Source organism: Chrysemys picta, chromosome 1 (genome assembly GCF_011386835.1).
Source record: "Chrysemys picta bellii isolate R12L10 chromosome 1, ASM1138683v2, whole genome shotgun sequence".
Taxonomy (NCBI): domain Eukaryota; kingdom Metazoa; phylum Chordata; order Testudines; family Emydidae; genus Chrysemys; species Chrysemys picta.
In genome coordinates, this window is record NC_088791.1 from 211669642 (window position 1) to 211678627 (window position 8986).

The 8986-nt window shown below is 39.1% G+C and overlaps 1 long non-coding RNA gene across 1 annotated transcript in view; it reads right to left on the reverse strand.

Annotated features, from left to right (window-relative positions):
- LOC135983941 (uncharacterized) overlaps positions 1 to 6393 on the reverse strand; it is a 44466-nt gene extending 38073 nt beyond the window's left edge. Inside the window, exon 1 of the long non-coding RNA XR_010601803.1 lies at positions 6314 to 6393. This is a non-coding gene — a long non-coding RNA (uncharacterized LOC135983941). The remainder of the gene's footprint in view (positions 1 to 6313) is intronic.
- Positions 6394 to 8986: the final 2593 nt, after the last annotated feature.

Sequence of the window (8986 nt, forward strand, 5' to 3'; positions counted from 1 at the left end):
TTCCTAATTGCTATGCAGTGGATTGATAGAGATCATTCTATTAATGCTGATAGAAGACAAACACTGCCAGACTCCTTACATATTTGGGGAACAGACTTGGGTCATGAAGTTTTAATTTGACTGTAGATCTGAGGTTCTCCAAGCTTTAGGAGTGTCAGGATCCTAGGACACACTTCAGCAGAGCAGAGAAGGGAGTGTTTTTTACTATCATTGGAGAAATTTGATGCAGATTCTAAAACAGGATGTTCAGACCCAGGTGTTTTTAGTATAGGCCCTATCTCTAGTGCATAGACTTTGAAGCACAGAACATTAGCCAAATGATTTCTTTTAGCACAAAGGGAAATATGTGGCTAAAACTGTATCTCCAGATGAGACTCTTCCTTCATCTGGTTGATACAAAGTTATAGGGTCAAAAATAAATAAGTCATCTTTATTACTTATAAAAGCATCCTTAGCATACTTTAATAATGGGCATTTTTCTGTTTGTAAAATGTCAAATTCACAGAAGAGAAACACTGAGTTAAGGTCAGAGGCAAAGCACAAATTCTTCAATGTAAGGGAGAAAAAATTATTTTGTGGGGTCTGTACAGCCCATTGCAGTCTCTGTTACAGAACCATCTCTGCTTCCAAATGTGTGTGTGCACGTGTGTCCACAAATGTGTGTCCCTTCATGCCCCCTCAGGGTGTCACACTAGTCCCCACATCCTCACAGCAAACCGAAGTGTGTGTCAGATTTCTACCTGCTCTGGGTGCTCCTGTTCAAGTGTTTAATCATAAACCAAGTTCCATATTTATCAATAAAGCTGTATTGAGGAGGAAAAAAACATTCTATTCTGTAGTAGGGAACAGTGCACCAAAAGATGTTTAAAAAGCAGAGAGACAGTATGGTCTAGCAGGTAGAGCATGGGACCTCAGGGGACCTGGGCTATCTATTCCTAAATCTGCTATTTATTTGCTTGTCACTTCAGCTCTCTGGGCCTCTGTATCCCTCCCATTCTTTATCTGCCTTGTCTGTTTAAACTGCAGGCTCTTTGGGTGCACAGGGCTGTCTCTCGTTATGTGTTTGTATAATGCCCCACACAATGGAGCCCTGATCCTGGTCGAGGCCTCTAGGTGATATACACACAATAAAATCATAATTGGCATGCTGTATCATAGCTATATTAAATATTTATAAGCAATATTGGGTAGTACTCCAAGACATTGATTCAACACAGAAAATTTTTGCAGCCTTATAATCTCCATAGGAAATAAACAGAAATGCTGAAAATCCTGAGAGACAACACTCAGGATGCTGCTGTGATAATCGCACAGCTAGAGTAATAGATAGATGGACTAAAATAGTGCTGCAAGTTGTCCATGACCTTTGATCGAGAGAGAGATAAATCTGACTTTATATCCTATAGGTGAATGTTTAAAAAGTGGAAGTCTAGTTCTTTTAAATACCTTGATCTTAACTCAGATTTTAGGTTAAATACCAGTTTCAGCCTTTAATAAATGTTATTGCCATGCTGCTATCATCTAATCATTAATATAATGCTGTGAGAAATGTCAAACTGCAGGTTGTTTAGATTTTAAGTTTAAACTGTAGACTATTTGGCTGGTGCTGGGTATCTTTCACGATATAGAAATTGTAGCTTTCTCCAATTTCTCTGTTATGGGCTGCCCCTCTCCACGCCTCATTTTCCACTTCAACAGCAGTGATACCTAAGACAAAGTGGGTAAAACCTGCTGTCACCTCTTCTGAGTGTGGTGCTGGACACCCTCAGTGCTACTCCAGGAGTTGGCTGGCAGGGGGTAAATTATGAATGGTGCGTCTCATGCACACACTTCTGGAGAGGAGGCCAAGTATGTCAGCTTTGTAACATCATGCTAGTATTTCAGCAGCCAGCAAAGCAATATTACCAAGGTGACTCCCTACTCCAAACCTCCCCCATAGCGATGTGACATACCGTACTAATCCCTGTGGAAGGCATGCAGGGAATATAGGTTGAAAGTTATGTGTAGAGTACATGTTGTATTTCCTTTAAACAACAGGACAATTTATGAAGAAAACCTTGTGCAAATAACTAAATATGCTCTGTTGAAATTGGTCTATACATTTCTAGATTTTACAGACTTTTTTTTCTTTCTTATTCTATTTAGATTAAAGTTGTTGGTTCCTACTCCCTCTTTCTTTTTCTTGTTCTGCTGTCGCCCACTATATCTGTCAGCCAAGTGAAAGCTAATAACTAGGTGCCAACCTCAAATGAGACAAGATTCACACTCAGACTGGGGGATTATCTTTGGATCCTGCACAGGAGCACTTTAAGGGTCATGTAATTACTAGGAAATTATCAAAAAATTAACACTGTTGCCTGTTATGTAGGTGGAAAAATGTTGCCACCCTATTACATGGAGGTGGGGGGTCCTGGGAAGAAAGGAAGTAATCAGTGACATGCAAATTAACCCAATGCCCTATACATCAGTTCTCTAGATATCAATTTGTAAATGGGAAAGGCAACGTCAGAGAGTATGTGTTTCTTGGAGACTGACACATTTAGGAGACTGGCTAGGATTTACAGTCAGCTATCTCTCTGATGCTTCATTGACTCTTACAATTAATTTCAATTTCTACAGACAGGAACATTATAATACACATATTAGCATATATTCCATGTCATGCTTCTGTCAATTTATATTTTTATTTGTGATTATTTTTTAAAAAAAATCAGTTTAATACAATGTATGAACGAGATGATAACAATTATGACTTGGAAAATATTTCTCTTCTTTGAGGAATTCTTCCTTCCTCACAACTGTAGTGATTAAGTTTTCTGCCTTCAGATAAAATACCCACGCTGTCATGAAATTATACCTCTTTTCTGACCCCACCTTTCTGAAATGTGGGGCAGGCATTATTATCTGCCATTTCTTCTGAAAATTATACAAAACAAGGAATCTCGAATGTCTGAGAGTTAATTTTTTATGTGTTTGGAAGTCTTGGTGCTTAGTACACTGGAAAATTAATTCCTCAGAAAATATTTTATTCTGATTTAATCAAAACTTCAGAGATGTCAACTAGCTCTTTTGAGATTTTCGCTCTCTTAACTTTGCCCCATTTTTTAATTTGCTTTTTCATCAGTTAATGAAACACACATGTAACCAATGAATGCCATATAACTATTGTAATCTCCAGCATAAGTTAGCCAATAGTTAACAGATAGATTTTAAGGAAGTACTTGTTCTAAGCAGAGAAATAATCATGTTTAAAAGTTACTATATTATGTCTTCTGGTGCTAAGTCATTTCTTTTCCTTTCTCTGGGATTTTCACTTACTTCAGTATGGCGAAAATGTGGAAAAAATATTGTCCCATTAATTTGGAGGTTCTTACACCTTCTGCTTCCCTGTGTTATGTTGTAAAAAGTGAATTTAATGCTAGTAAAAACTGACAGACTCACAGTTCGAACTGCAGTCCAAAACATGTATCACTTGGACAGTGGCGGTGCAAATTCCTATCACAGATGGTGAACAATGCACTCTTGATGGCCATACTATCTGTCACTCCTTTGGCAACATGGGTGCCAATGAGTGTATAGTGTGATGTAGCATCTTCTCACTAACATACAGACTGGAATTCCCATCCCATTTTACATGAGACACCTACAAAGGATCTACATTTTAAACAGAACAACACATTTTTGTTTATTGTTAGCAGCAAGACTTTGTATTGCACATTATTGGGAAAATGTGAGTTCTCCTGTGGAATTGTGGTATAGTTAAATATGGACAGTCCTTGAAATGGAAAAGCTTTCACACCAAGTATGTACACAAGAGAAGTGCCAAAAAGAGGACAAATATTTAGAAATTTTCTCATTCTTTTTAGCATACTCAGAGGAGAAGGGCTCCCCAGCCAGCAAGCCAGAATCTTTAGCCAGGTTCTTTGAAAATTAAACTGATCCTGAATATTGTGACAGACCCAAACCAGTGGGGTACAGGAGTCTGGTAGAGGGCAAATATACTGGTCACTGGATGAGTAGTTTTCTGTTCCCTGAGTGACCAGAGGAGGGGCTGCACTAGAGAAATCAGGAACCTGCTAGAATCAATTAATGCAGGCTAATCAGGGCACCTGGGTTTTAAAAGGAGCTCACTTCAGTTTGTGGGGTGAGTGTGAGGAGCTGGGAGCAAGAAGTGCAAGGAGCTGAGAGGCTGTGCTGCTGGAGGACTGAGGCACACAAGCGTTATCAGACACCAGGAGGAAGGTGTTTGGAGGAGGCCATGGGGAAGTAGCCCAGAGAGTTGTAGCTGTCATGCAGCTGTTACAGGAGACACTATAGACAGCTGCAGTCCACAGGGCCCTGGGCTGGAACCCGGAGTAGGGGGCGGGCCTGGGTTCCCCCCAAACCTCCCAATTGACCTGCTCTGTGGGTTCTTCCAGAGGGGAAGGTCTCTGGGCTGTTCTCCAACCCACATGGTGAATCTCTGAGGCAAGAAAATCCGCCAATAAGCGCAGAACCCACCAAGATAGAGGAGGAACTTTGTCACAATATGTAATGAGTAATGTATGCTGTTGTATGTTAATCTTTTATTGTAACTTTGCCGTAATAAAAATGTTTGTTTGTGTGGGTCAATATTCCTTTAATGTTAGAGAAAGTATGTGCAAAGTTGGTCTCTGATTAAAAAAGAGCAAGGACGGATCTGTAAGTTAATAAATAACCCCCAAACCATCTGCATAAATAACCCCAAACCATCGATCATTCTAATGCTAACTGTTTGTTTTAAGCTTGTTTTACATATTCAGTTCCCATTAGCATTAGAAAGAATTGCTGTCATAAATCTGCAGCACATCAATGAAGAAAAGGAAAAAGGCATCAAGAGCCATTTTACAACAGAAAAGTGAACAACTTGCTGCACTCTAAAATAGCAGTAATTATGTACCATCAGGTAATGGGTTATGTAGAGGTTTTTGCATACCTGAGTGCCTGCTAACTAAAACACTACACATGTGCCATGTACTACATGATGTAAAGTGCATGCTCTTTTTTAGATACAGAGCCTTATGACAGCAACACTTTAATTTGTGCTGTGAACTTTTGGACTGTATGCTTTATAGAGTTTTAAAAGAGAAATGCAACTAATCCAAAACATTGGATCTAAATTCAACTGAAACCTATAAACTGACTCCTCTCTTTATAATGTTCCAATGCAACCCCCTCAAACCTCAATTCTTACCTCCTCCAGCTTTCATAAAGTGGATTTTGGTCAGAACTTTATGGCTTGGCTTATTGACAGCCCTGTGTAAACTGTAGAGATTTATACAAATGGCATATTTGTCTAGGCTTTTTATAGTGATGAGCAAACTTGAAATGATGTGCAATTTGGATCTAGTGCAGTTAAGAGCTAGAAAGTTTGGGAGCTGTTAGCTTTTTTTTTTTTTTTTTTCCCAACCATGAAAGTAATGGTCATGTTCCTTATTTTTACACCAAGAAAATACCAACTTAATACAGGAGCACATAATGTGGGAATGATAGATTTTAAGCCAGCCTTTAACCTACAGTAGAAGAGATAACAATACAAAGAGGGAGAAGATGATTTCTATAATATGGAATCAGATCTGATCAACTGCTCACTCAAGGGATAGGCCTGTGCTGCATATTTTGGCTCACAAACATCCATGAAAACATCCACTCAATGTGCAGTCAAAAAAGCTAACAGAATGTTGGGAATCATTAGGAAAGGGATAGATAATAAGACAGATAATATCATCATATTGCCTCTATATAAATTCATGGTATGCCCACATCTTTAACCAATTACCCACCCCAAAGTGAGGGTTTACACCTTCTTTAATCTGTGAGAGTTCAGCCCCCAAGATCAACTACAGTAGAGAGAAGTTTTTAATGGAACGGGGACGCCATGGTGCACAATAGAATCTACACCATGCTCTTTCTACAATAATTACACAGACTGCAATCAGGTAAAGGAGTGAGACCATTACAAAATGCATAATATTTGCATTACTCACACCAGGTCTTGCAGAAAAACCCAAAGTGTTAGCCTTCATCATTACCATCACAACTACCACCACCAGTGGTCATTTTCCTGCATCTCCCCCACACCAAGGCACGCAGGCCATGACACTTTTTATAAATGTGTTATGCTGGCACCCACTGGTGTTCATACACATCTCTGAAGGTTTTAACTCCTTTTCCTTATTTGAACTTCAACATCCCTCTACTCTTGGAGTGCCCCATTTTTATAGGGTAACTCATTAGTTTCCCTTATATTTATTAACATTTCCAACACCTTATTACCGTATTAACAGGTAGTTACCTTAAGGAAGTCTCTAACATTTCACCCTGGCTACCAATGGTCATCTTGTGGTGTCTACTGATCTCTCTCAGACGTTCTCCAAACTCAGCAGTTATTTTCAGACTATCAGCATATCATAAACATAGACGCAAGATAGGCAAGTTTATTATTAACTTACTTATGTTAACCCTAAGTCCGATGGACTAAGCTTCATATATCCTGCATGCAGATCTGGTTGCTCCATCTAAAAAAATATATATATATTGGAATTGGAAAAGTTTAGGGAGAGGGCCACAAAAATGATTAGAGGTATAGAACAGCTTCTGTCAAGGTTCCTTCCCCACTCTGAACTTTAGAGTACAGATATGGGGACCTGCATGTAAATTTCTAAGCTTAACTACCAGCTTCTATCTGGTTTTGCTGCCACCACTCCCAAGTGCTAACTCCCTTCCTTGGGTAGCCTTGAGAGACTGCTCCACCAATTCCCTGGTGAACACCAATCCAAAACCCCTTGAATCAATCAGGTTCTTAAAAAGAAGGTTTTAATTAAAGAAAGAAAGGTAAAAATCAAGTCTGTAAAATCAGGATGGAAAATAACTTTACAGGGTAATCAGATTCAAAGAACCCAGAGAAACCCCATCTAGCCTTAAGTTCAAGGTTACAGCAAACAGAGATAAACACTCTAGCAAAAGGAACGTTTACAAGTTGAGAAAACAAAGATAAATCTAACACGCCTTGCCTGTCTGTTACTTACAAGTTTGAAATATGAGAGACTTAATCAGAAGATTTGGAGAGCACGGATTGATGTCTGGTCCCTCTTAGTCCCAAGAGCGAACAACAACCAAAACAAAGAGCACAAACAAAAGCCTTCCCCCACCAAGATTTGAAAGTATCTTGTCCCCTTATTGGTCTTTTGGGTCAGGTGTCAGCCAGTTTACCTGAGGTTCTTAATCCTTTACAGGTAAAAGGATTTTGGAGTCTCTGGCCAGGAGGGATTTTATAGTATTGTACACAGAAGGGCTGTTACCCTTCCCTTTATAGTTATGACAGCTTCCATATGAGGAGAGGTTAATAAGACAGGAACTTTTCAGCTTGGAAAAGAGACGACTAGAGAGGGATATGATAGAGGTCTATAAAATCATGACTGGTGTGGAGAAAGTAAATAAAGAAGTGTTATTTACTCCTTCCCATAACAGAAGAACTAGGGGTCACCAAATGAAATTGATAGGCAGCAGATTTAAAACAAACAAAAGGTAGTATTTCTTCACACAATGCACAGTCAACCCGTGGAACTCCTTGCCAGATGATATTCTGAAGACCAAAACACTAATAGGGTTCAAAAAATAACTATATAAATTCATGAAGGATAGGTCCATCAATGGCTATTAGCCTGTGTTTGCCAGAAGCTGGGAATGGACAACAGGGGATTGGTCACTTGATGATTACCTGTTTTGTTCATTTCCTCTGAAACACCTGACAATGGTCACTGTCGGAAGACAGGATCCTGGGCTAGATGGACCATTGGTCTGACCCAGTATGGCCATTATTATGTTCATATTCGGAATACATATATTGAAAGCTTTAAGGTGTTTGGTATCAGATTTTGTGTCAGCTTATTATATCACTTAGGGTAATTCACAAATTTTACCCACAGATCTGGATTCAGATTCTCAATCTCTACAAAGTTTGGAGGTATATAGGTCCAGAGGTTTAGTTTGGGCTTGTCTTAGTTAAAATAGGATCATATATCCTAACCCAGCAATTCAAGCATGATGACAGTGGAGATAGAAGTACATTGCTTCATTTGGATTCCGGAACCTGTAAGAAGCAGCAGCTGACCTGCAGATGACAACATGAGACTTGTAGGAATAAGAAGAAACAACATGTCACCATGTGATTGTCCGTACTAATGCCTGCTTGTGATAAAACAGTGCACCCTCGCACACTCCTTATTATTTTTAAATATTTTGATTGTTTTTAAATTAATGTATTATTCATGATACAGCCTACCTAGTCAACGTATGGAACACAGTGATCAACACTCAGTGACATGGCAGAATTTACTAGTTATTTCAAATGCAGGAAGACAGACTGAGCAGTTAGCGTCCAGCAGCTTGAGGTGCAATATGAGCGATGCTTAGCAAAGCCTAGTTGACCCTGGGAAAGAGAGACTTCACTCCTCTGGCAAAATGACATTATTGCAGTAAAAATAAAGATCCTCTGTACAGGAGAGAGAGCTTTCCCAGTGGTTGACCCAAGACTGTGGAATGAATTCCCACCTCACCACCTTCCACATCAAGTCCAAGCGAAAGTTCTTTGATGTGGCCTTCTCTAACAAACATATGCAACGCATATTAGATAGATAGATATATACACATATAAAAGGTTTTTTCCCAAACAAAACATTCATCCTCTCCCTAAGGGTAGAAAGAACAAACACATGAAAGCTGTTTGTCACATTGCTTAATGCTCTACTAGAAGGTGCTTAGATACCGTGGTGATGAGCGTGATATAAGAACCTAATTAGAATAGAAATAGAATTGGAATACCACAGATTAATTATGATGCCTAGTGAGCAGTTTGATTGAAGTTAAAGGATGAGTATTAATAGAGATGAAATATAAGAAAATTGGATTGTATCTTATTGATCATGCAATTAGACTGAGTGGAAGTCTACAAATTTACTTACTTTTG